We start from the raw sequence: 9,724 nt of genomic DNA, 5'->3' as shown, positions 1-9,724 counted from the left end.
TCAGCAACATTCGCGACTCCTCAGATACTGAAGCAGTCCATGTCCAAATACAGCAAGACCTGACAATATCCAGGCTTGGGGCTGACAAGTGTGAGTGTCCCTTTAAGAAATGTTTTTGTCCAATCACTTGGATTCAGTGATGTCATCATGGTGGGTGGAGCTGGGCTGTGGCTCTGAGTTTTACTTTCGCTTTGAGTTTGAACTGGTTTGTACTGTGCAGGTTGAAAAGAAGGGAGTCTCTTCCTTCATTTTAAAACCTGTTTCCAGACTACCTGATAACTTAAAAGAGATAACTGCTTTCCAGAAGGAAGTCAAACCTTCATAACCTCCCTAGTCTTAAACTCCATCACTCTAGCAATGAAGGACAAAATTCCATTTGCCTTTTTAAACCTGCTGTTTGGAAAGGGGAACAGAGTGTCAATAACAAGTCTAAAAGACAGTCAGAATGGGCAGTACGGTAGCACAGTGGTTAGCACAATTGCTTCACAGCTCCAGGGTCCCAGGTTCGATTTCCGGCTTGGGTCACTGTCTGTGCGCAGTCTGCACGTTATCCCCGTGTGTGCGTGGGTTTGCTCCGGTTTCCTCCCACGGTCCAAAGATGTGCAGGTTAGGTGGATTGGCCATGATAAATTACCCTTAGTGTCCAAAATTGCCCTTAGTGTTGGGTGGGGTTACTGGGATATGTGGAAAGGGTGGAAGTGTGGGCTTGGGTAGGGTGCTCTTTCCAAGAGCCGGTGCAGACTCGATGGGCCGAATGGCCTCCTTCTGCACTGTAAATATGATTATATGCCGTGTGCTGGGCCACGCCCTTGAAAAAGGGTTTTTGGTTTCTAGGATCTTGTTATTGAATTGGAACAGTTCAAGGGGGGAATTTATTAAGGGTTATACATGGATTACTGGAGTTGTGTGGGGTCTTCATATTTGTAGTTGATAAAAAAGCGTCATGTGTGTGTTTATAAAAATGGTAACTAAATTTGTAGAGTAACGTTTGTTGTCTTTGATTAAAAGCGCCTTAGACCTTTGTTGAATAGCGCCTGAAAGGCAGGCTCTTGCACTCATCATAACCAAAATCAATAAACAGTTATAGGTCAAGTGATATACTTTGGAGTTTTCTAAACCCTGGCCCATAACACGAGTGGCAAGTCACATTCCCACCGCACAAGGGCCATGGGATGACCATCTCTGACAGGGCCACAGTTCTGGCCACCCCATTAAGGAGGGACATCTTTGCTCTGGGGAGAGTGCAGGGGAGATTTACCAGAATGTTCCCAGGGTTGGAAAATGGCAGCTATGAGGAGAGAATGGATCGGCCGGGGTTGTTTACCTCAGAACGGAGGACTTGTTTCCCCTGGCTGAGGAGTCAATTCCCAGGGGGTCATGGATTTAAAGTGTGTGGTGGAAGGATTAGAGGGGGCTTCTGGAATTCGCTGCCTGGCTTAATAATAATGATAATAATAATAATTGCTTATTGTCACAAGTAGGCATCAATGAAGTTACTGCAAAAGACCCCTAGTCGCCACATTCCGGCGCCTGTTCGGGGAGGCCGGTACGGGAATTGAACCCGCGCTGCTGGCCTTGTTCTGCAGATATAGGAGCAGAATTAGGCAGCACGGTAGCACAGTGGCTAGCACTGTGGCTTCACAGTGCCAGGGTCCCAGGTTCGATTCCCGGCTTGGGTCACTGTCTGTGCGGAGTCTGCACGGTCTCCCCGTGTCTGCGTGGGTTTCCGCCGGGTGCTCCGGTTTCCTCCCAAAGATGTGCAGGTTAGGTGGATTGGACATGCTAAAATTGCCCTTAGTGTCCAAAACGTTCAGGAGAGGTTATTGGGTTTAAGGGGGTAGGGTGGAAGTGAGGGCTTAGATGGGTCAGTCCAGACTCGATGGGCCAAATGGCCTCCTTCTGCACTGTCTGTTCTATGTTCGAGGCCATTCGGCCCATTGAGTCTGCTCCACCATTCAATCATGGCTGATATGTTTTACGTCCCCATTCTACTGCCGTCTCCCCATAACCTTGATCCCCTTATTAATCAAGAACCTATCTATCTCTGTCTTAAAGACACTCAGTGATTTGGCCTCCACAGCCTTCTGCAGAGTTCCACAGATTCACCACCCTCTGGCTGAAGAAATTCCTCCTCATCTCTGTTTTAAAGGATCTTCGCTTTAGTCTGAAATTGTGTCCTCTGGTTCTAGTTTTTCCTACAAGTGGAAACATCCTCTCCACGTCCACTCTATCCAGGCCTCGCAGTATCCTGTAAGTTTCAACAAGATCCCCCCTCATCCTTCTAAACTCCAATGAGTACAGACCCAGAGTCCTCAAACCGATCCTCATACGACAAACTCTTCATTCCAGGGATCATTCTTGTGAACCTCCTCTGGACCCTTTCCAAGGCCAGCACATCCTTGTGAAATATGGTGGGAAACCCCTGACGGACCGATCCCTGGAGGTTTCATCACTTGAGCTCCCGCTTCCACTGAACATGGGCGTGGCCATCCTCACGAGTCCGACCATTCCATCCCAGCACACTCCACAGATTCACCGACCTTTCGGAGAAGTAATTTCTCCTCATCTCAGTTTTTAAACCTGTCACCCCTCATCCTAAAACTCTGACCTCTCGTTCTAGATTTCCCCACGAGAGTTAGCATCCGCTTCACGTCTACATTGTCAATACCTTTAATCATCTTATATACCTCAATTAGATCTCCTCTCATTCTTCTGAACTTGAATAACTAGCGGCTTGACAGCCGGACCGCGAGGTGGTTTAAAAAAATATTATTCTTGGTTCCAAAATGTTTCATATTGTTCACGGTTTACTGTGAGACCAACTTCCATGAGCCAACTTAGAATCACAGAATCCCTACAGCCCATCGGGTCCGCACTGGCCCTCTGAAGGAGCACCCCATCCAGGCCCACGCCCCTATCCTAACCCCACAACCCATTCATGTCACCTGACCTTTTGGACACAAAGGGGCAATTTAGCATGGCCGATCCCTCTAACCTGCACATCTTTGGACTGTGGGAGGAAACTGGAGCACCCGGAGGAAACCCACGCAGACACAGGGAGAGGGTACAAACCCCACGCAGACAGCGACCCAAGGCCGGCATCGAACCCGTGTCCCTGGCGCTGTCGAGGCAGCAGTGCTAACTGATGTGCCACCGTGCCGCTTAAGTTAGGAACAAGCTCCTTTTGTGAATTTGATTTTGGCATTCAAATTTATATAATTTAGCCAGTAATGGGACTATGAGCATACGAAATAGAGGCAGGCGTAAGCCCCTCAAACCTGCTCCATCTAAGACCATGCCTGATGTGGTTGTGTTTCGAATTCCACATACCCCTCCCGATAGTCCTTGATCCTCTTTCCCAAAGAGAATCTATCTCCCTCTGCCTTAAAATATGCAATGAGCACCCCCCCCCCCCCCCCCCAGTTGGAGAATCCCACCCAATATTTCTCCTTCCCTCTATCGTCCTGACAGGGCAACGCCTAATTTTGAAACCATGCCCCCCCCCCCCCCCCCCGAGTTCTGGACTCGCCCACAAGAGGAAACATCCTTTCCACGCCCACCTTGTCAGGACAGTTCAGGATCTTATAAACTTCAATCAAGTCGCTCCCTCACTCTTCTAAACCCCAGTGGAAGCAAGCCCCAGTCTGTACAGTCTTCCCTCATCAAACAACCCGCTCATTCCAGCTATTCAATGCAGTACAACCTCCTCTGCACCACTTCCAACACGTTCACATCCTTCCTGAAAATGCTGCATAAATTACCTCAGCTTCCTCACGAGACAGGTCTTATGCAGAAGACCGATATAAACCGATGGCTTGCTAACCATATTGTAGCTGTTCCACTCAAAAAGAAACAGAGAAGAAGGAGCCGAAGGAGGCCATCCGGCCCTTAGAGCCTGTTCCACCATTCAGTATGATCGCGGCTGATCCTCTATATCAACGTCACACTCCCCCCGCTCTCCCTTGACACCGATAGAGTTTAGAAATATATCCATTTCCTTCTTAAGTATATTCAGTAACTTGACCTCCACAGCCTTCTGATCCAGAATTCCATAGGTTCAGCAGCTTCTGAGTGAATAAAGTTCTCCTGATCTCAGTCCTAAATGGCCGACCCCATATCCTGCGATTGTGACCCCTTGTTCTAGACCCCCCACCCCCCCAGCCAGAGGAAACACCATCCCAGTCTGTTCGCCCTGTCAGAGGTTTATATGTTTCAATGAGATCCCCTAGGGAATATGGGCCCAGTCGACCCGATCTGTCCCCAAACGACAATCCGGCCATCCCAGGGATCAGTCTGGTGAGCAGGCGGGCAAGTGGAACTGAGTCTGCAAAAAAGTCAGCCATGGGGCAGCACGGTAGCACAGTGGTTAGCGCAATTGCTTCACAGCTCCAAGGTCCCAGGTTCGAGTCCCGACGGGTCACTGTGCGGAGTTTGCACGTTCTCCCCGTGTGTGCGTGGGTTTCCTCCGGGTGCTCCGGTTTCCTCCCACAGTCCAAAGATGTGCGGGTTAGGTGGATTGGCCATGCTAAATTGCCCTAAGTATCCAAAAAAGATTAAGTGAGGGTTACTGGGTTACGGGGATAGGGTGGAGGTGTGGGCTTGAGTGGGTTGCTCTTCATAAGGGCCGGTGCAGACTCGATGGGCTGAATGGCCTCCTTCTGCACTGGAAATTCTATGATGATCTAATTGAATGGCGGAGTAGGCTCAAGGGGCCTGATAGCCTACTCCTGCTCCTAGTTCTTAAGTTCATATGAATCTTCTCTGCATTTCCTCCATGGTAAATATATTCTTTCTGGCCTCTGAACCTGCTCACAATACTCCTGGTGTTACCTCACCCAGACCCTGTACAGCTGCAGTAAGACATCCTTGCTCCTGGACTCAAACCCTCTTGCAATGAAGGCCAACGTACCATTGGCGTTCCTAACTGCTTGCTGTACCTGCAAGCTTGCTTTCAGTGACGGGTGTCCAAGAACACCCAGATCCCTTTCTGTGTCAACATTTCCCACCCTATTACAATTTAAATAATACTCTATAGTGTTTCTCCATCCGAAGTGGATAACCTCCATTTAATCCACGTCATACTGCATTTGCCATGTATTTGTGCACTCACTCAACTTGTCTTAATCATCTTGAAGCCTCTTAACATCCTCCTCGCCACTCACCTTCTCACCAGGTTTGGTGGCATCAGCAAACTTGGAAACATAGGTCCAGATTCTCCGTAAAACATGGAGCATGCATGGACCTGACCTGCCAGTAAGTGCGGCCCTGGACACCCCCTGGCCACCCCCCACCAGTCCCCCCAACTCGCGGAAGCCCCCCGCAGGCCAGAGGCACGGCTCCCGTCTGACTGCAGTGGCGCTCACGCAGTCTGCAGCCGCCAAGCCCGGGTTCCCGACCGCTGAGACCGCACGTCAACCGCGCGGTTGGGAACGCGGCCCATCGTGGGCGGAGCATCAGGAGAGGGCCTTCAGGGGACGCGCTGAGGAAGTCCCAACGGCGTGCAGCGCATGACGCATTTACGGAGGGGGCGGAGCATACAAAACCTGCGCCAAATAGGCGGCGCCCCCGATTTCGCCATCAAAAGAGATTCTCCGCCCGATGACCGATTACGAAAGCGGTGTTGGGAACGGAGGTTCCGCCCATTACGTTTGGTTCCCTCATCCAAATCACTGATGTATATTGTGAATAGCTGGAGGGCACTGATTCCTGTGGGACCCCACTACTGACTGCCTGCCATTTATTCCTGCTCCCTATTTCGTGTCTGTTGACTTTTGTGTATTCAGAGTTTTTCAAGTGTTTTCTCACCAGCGGTGGAACAGGGGCACTTTAAGAGACCGATGACATAATGTCCTCGATCGGCAGTTTGCGTGGCAGTGTAACATCGCAGCCCTGTGGTGTTGACATCTTCTGAATGAAGCTCGTTTGAACCCCAGAGACATAATTTTAAAACCATCACACAAAAACCGCGGACGAGGTAGGTGAACAGCGTTTGTTGGCATTTGAAAAAAAGTCGAGGAACCGAAAAATCATTGAGGAATCGCAAGAAAACAACTTTGAGAAGACGATCACCATGTGCTGTGCCAAAAACGGCAGAGGTTTGATATTTGGTCCAAACAGATAAAATAGTTACGGGTATAGAAAATATTTAACCTCCTGAGGAGTCTGATGCAGACGGAAAAGTCAGGCATGAAAACCTATCATGAAATAGTGGAAATGTTGAACGTGCCATGGGAGTGTTCCTTCAGTGATGTCATTGTGTGGGTGGAGCTGGGCTGTAGTTGTGTGAGGTTTTTACTTTCGCTTTCAGTTTTGACTGCCGCGGACTACAGACAGAGAAAATGAGTGGTTTGGCCTGTCTCTCTCTCTCTATTTCCATTTTGAAGAGTTGCTCCAGAAAAAAAGCACATTGTTTACAGCGACCTGCTTTGGTAACTTAAAAGATAGAGTTTGCTTTCCGGAAGGGTTTAAAGTTGCTGGTGAGACGGGGTCTGTCTCTCAGGGGAAGTCAGTCTTATTCAAGTGAGAATGTAGAGAGATAGGTCACGCCCTTGAAATGGTTTTTTGGTTTATGGGATTTTGTTTTTGAATTGGAACAGTTAAGGGGGAATTAATTAAGCGTTATACATAGATTACTGTAGTTGTGTGGTGTCTTTATGTTTATAATTGATAAAAATCCTTGCTGTGTGGTTATATATAGATGTAAACTAAGTTCTTAGAATAAAGCTGGTTTTGATTAAAGTGTCTAGGAAGTCTGTTGAATTACACCTGAAGGGAAGGCTCTTGTGCTCATCCTAGCCAAATTCAACATAAAGGTTGTCGGTCAGGTGGATTTCATAATATACTTTGGAGTTTCTAAGCCCTGGCCCATAACACAAGGTCAGTATTCATCTAAACCTTTAGTCATCACAGAAAGGTTTAAGTTTCTTAACCATACCCAAGGAGAAGGTGAATCTATTACACAGCTTGTAGCTACCTTGAAAAGGCTGGCTGAACACTGCGAATTTGGGGTTCTGTTAAGCTGGATCTGCTTTGATCTCTGCCATGAAAGACTATCTCTGAATCATTTGGGTGATTTAAACTCATAATAGTAATGTCTTTAACCTGATGTGTTTCTGTTGTTAAAAGTGAAGTCTTTTGGAGGTTTGAAGGAACATTTTGAGGGATTATTTAGGGTTGTATTATTTTCGGGGTTATCTTTGAAGTAAGGGGTGTTAAGTGATCCAAAGTTTATTTGAAAGGTTAAGTTGAATTCATGGAATAAACGTTGTTTTGTGTTTAAAAACCACGTGTCCATAATTGTAATACCACACCTGGGGAACAAGCTGTGTGCTTCAAAAGCAACAATCCATTAAAGGCGGGGGTTGGTTGAACTCCATGATACATTTTGGGGTTCTGAAAACACCTCTCCCATAACAATTGGGGGCTCGTCCGGGACAGAGCTGAATAAATCAAATGGGGCAAATGAATAAAGGTGCCTGCGTGGTAGAAAAAGGGACATGAGAAGAAACTCGATTCACAGTCCGAAGATAAACTGTCATTAAATTTAGTGGATATTGCTGTGATGAAATTGTTATTGGGTCACGCCGGTAAGGTGACCATGGATGACGTCGAGCCAAAGGCACCAGAGGCTGCAGCACGCAAGAAAGGCCAGAAGCCTGCCGTTTGCCTAACAACTTCAGGGACGGCATGGTGGCTCAGTGGTTAGCACTGCTGCCTCACAGCTCCAGGGATGAGGGTTCAATTCCGGCCTCGGGTGACTGTGTGTGCAGAGTCTGCACTTTCTCCCTGTGTCTACGTGGTGCTCCGGTTTCCTCCCACAGTCCAAAGATGTGCAGGTTAGGTGAATTGGCCATGCTAAATTGTCCCTCAGTGTCCAGGGATGTGCAGGTTAGGTGAATTGGCTATGCTAAATTGTCCCTTAGTGTCCAGGGATGTGCAGGTTAGGTGAATTGGCCATGCTAAATTGTCCCTTAGTGTCCAGGGATGTGCAGGTTAGGTGAAGGGGTTGTACGAATAGGGTGGGGAAGTAGGCTTGGGTGGAATGTTCTTTCAGAGGGTCGTTGCAACTCGATGGGCCGAATGGCCTCCTTCTGCACTGTAGGGATTCAATGAAATTCTACGAATACAACCCTCAGAGAATGACGACCTCTGAAGCGTCTGAAGTATTGACTGTTGTTGTTGATTGATCATTCGTGTTGCGAATTGATTGTTACGTTATATTGTGTCAGGGACCTTTGATTCAAAGGGGGAGGAAAATGATGTGTATTCATGGTATTTTTACTGTTTCCCTCACTAGCAGCCTTGCAGCTGAACAGGGGAACTTTAAGGGAAAGATTGCGTGAAATTACCAGCCATTTGTGCAGGCAAACGGACAGTCTAACATCTCCTGAATAAAGCTCTACGTTTGTTTGAACCTGTGGGACCTGCCGGCTTACATTTAAAACCACCACACTCACCAATTCTCAACCCATGCCAATATATCATCCCCAATCCCATGAACTTTAATTTTGCACACAAGCCTCTCATGTGGTACTTTATCAAAAGCTTTCTGAAATTCCAAATACTCCACATCCACCGGCTCACCCATATCTGGTCCACCATTTACGTCCTCAAAAATACTCCAGGATGTTTGTCAAACATTATCCGGACTGTTCTTTGTGATTTGTTTTAACACACCTGTCATGATGCAGGATTCCCCCCCCCGGGGTTAAAGGTCAGATAATAAAAAGGCTGGAAACATGGGTATTGACAATAATTTATATAAATACAGTAATAAATAGATCAACGCTTGATTGGACAAAAAAAAGGTTATTGCATATAAGCTGGACCTTTCAAAGGTCAAAGTTGAGATCTAGGCAATGGCAGTGGTTCATTAAAAAGAAAGATCTCTCCGAAAGAGGAATATTGCTTGAATTCATCCCAATTAGTCCCCTATTCTGCTCATCTTCCTCACTCTGAGTGGGGTAGGACTGAGAAATCGTTCAGCCCAGTCTCTCGGGAACCATGGACAGCTGGAATGTCAAAGGGAACAAGAGGTCACAGTCAGGTGGTCCTGTCTTTGTCGAGCTGGGACAGCGGTGGGCTAGATGATGCTGGAGTCCTCGGAGCTGGCATTCGGGCGGCCTTGTTCCCTGGTCTCCGTCAGCTGCTTGATCAGAGAAGCTTTCTCCTGCTCTAAGGCGGAGATGCGTTTGGTCTTCACGGACAACTCCTGTTGGGAAGACATAAACGGGATTGAAATCCGAGGTGTTTAACATTAAGCACTGACTGACTGACCAACCGCCCAATCAACTCTCACACCTACTAACGGAAAATTGTGAGGGTGACCGTCTAGGCTTGGTGGGGATCTCCCTCTTGCTCTCTTTTGTCTCTCTCCCTCTATCTCTCTCCCTCTCTCTCTTTTGTCTCTCTCTCTCCCCCTCTCGCTCTCTTCCCCTCTCTCTCTCTCTCTCCCCATCTCTCTCCCCCTCTCTCTCTCTCTCTCCCCCTCCCTCTCTCTCTCTCCTTTCTCTCTCTCTCTCCCTCTCTCTCCCTCGCTCTCTCTTTTGTCTCTCTCTCTCCCTCTCTCTCCCTCCCTCTGTCTCTCACCCTCCCTCTCTCTCTCTCTCCCTCTCTCTCTCTCTCTCCTCCTCTCTCTCCCTCTCTCTCTCTCCCCTCTCTCTCCCCTCTCTCTCTCCCTCTCTCTCCTCCCTCTCTCCTCTCTCTCTCTCCCTCTCTCCCACTC

This window comes from Scyliorhinus canicula, chromosome 13 (assembly GCF_902713615.1).
Source record: "Scyliorhinus canicula chromosome 13, sScyCan1.1, whole genome shotgun sequence".
NCBI classification, from domain to species: Eukaryota; Metazoa; Chordata; class Chondrichthyes; order Carcharhiniformes; family Scyliorhinidae; genus Scyliorhinus; species Scyliorhinus canicula.
Note: the sequence above shows the minus strand (reverse complement) of the source record.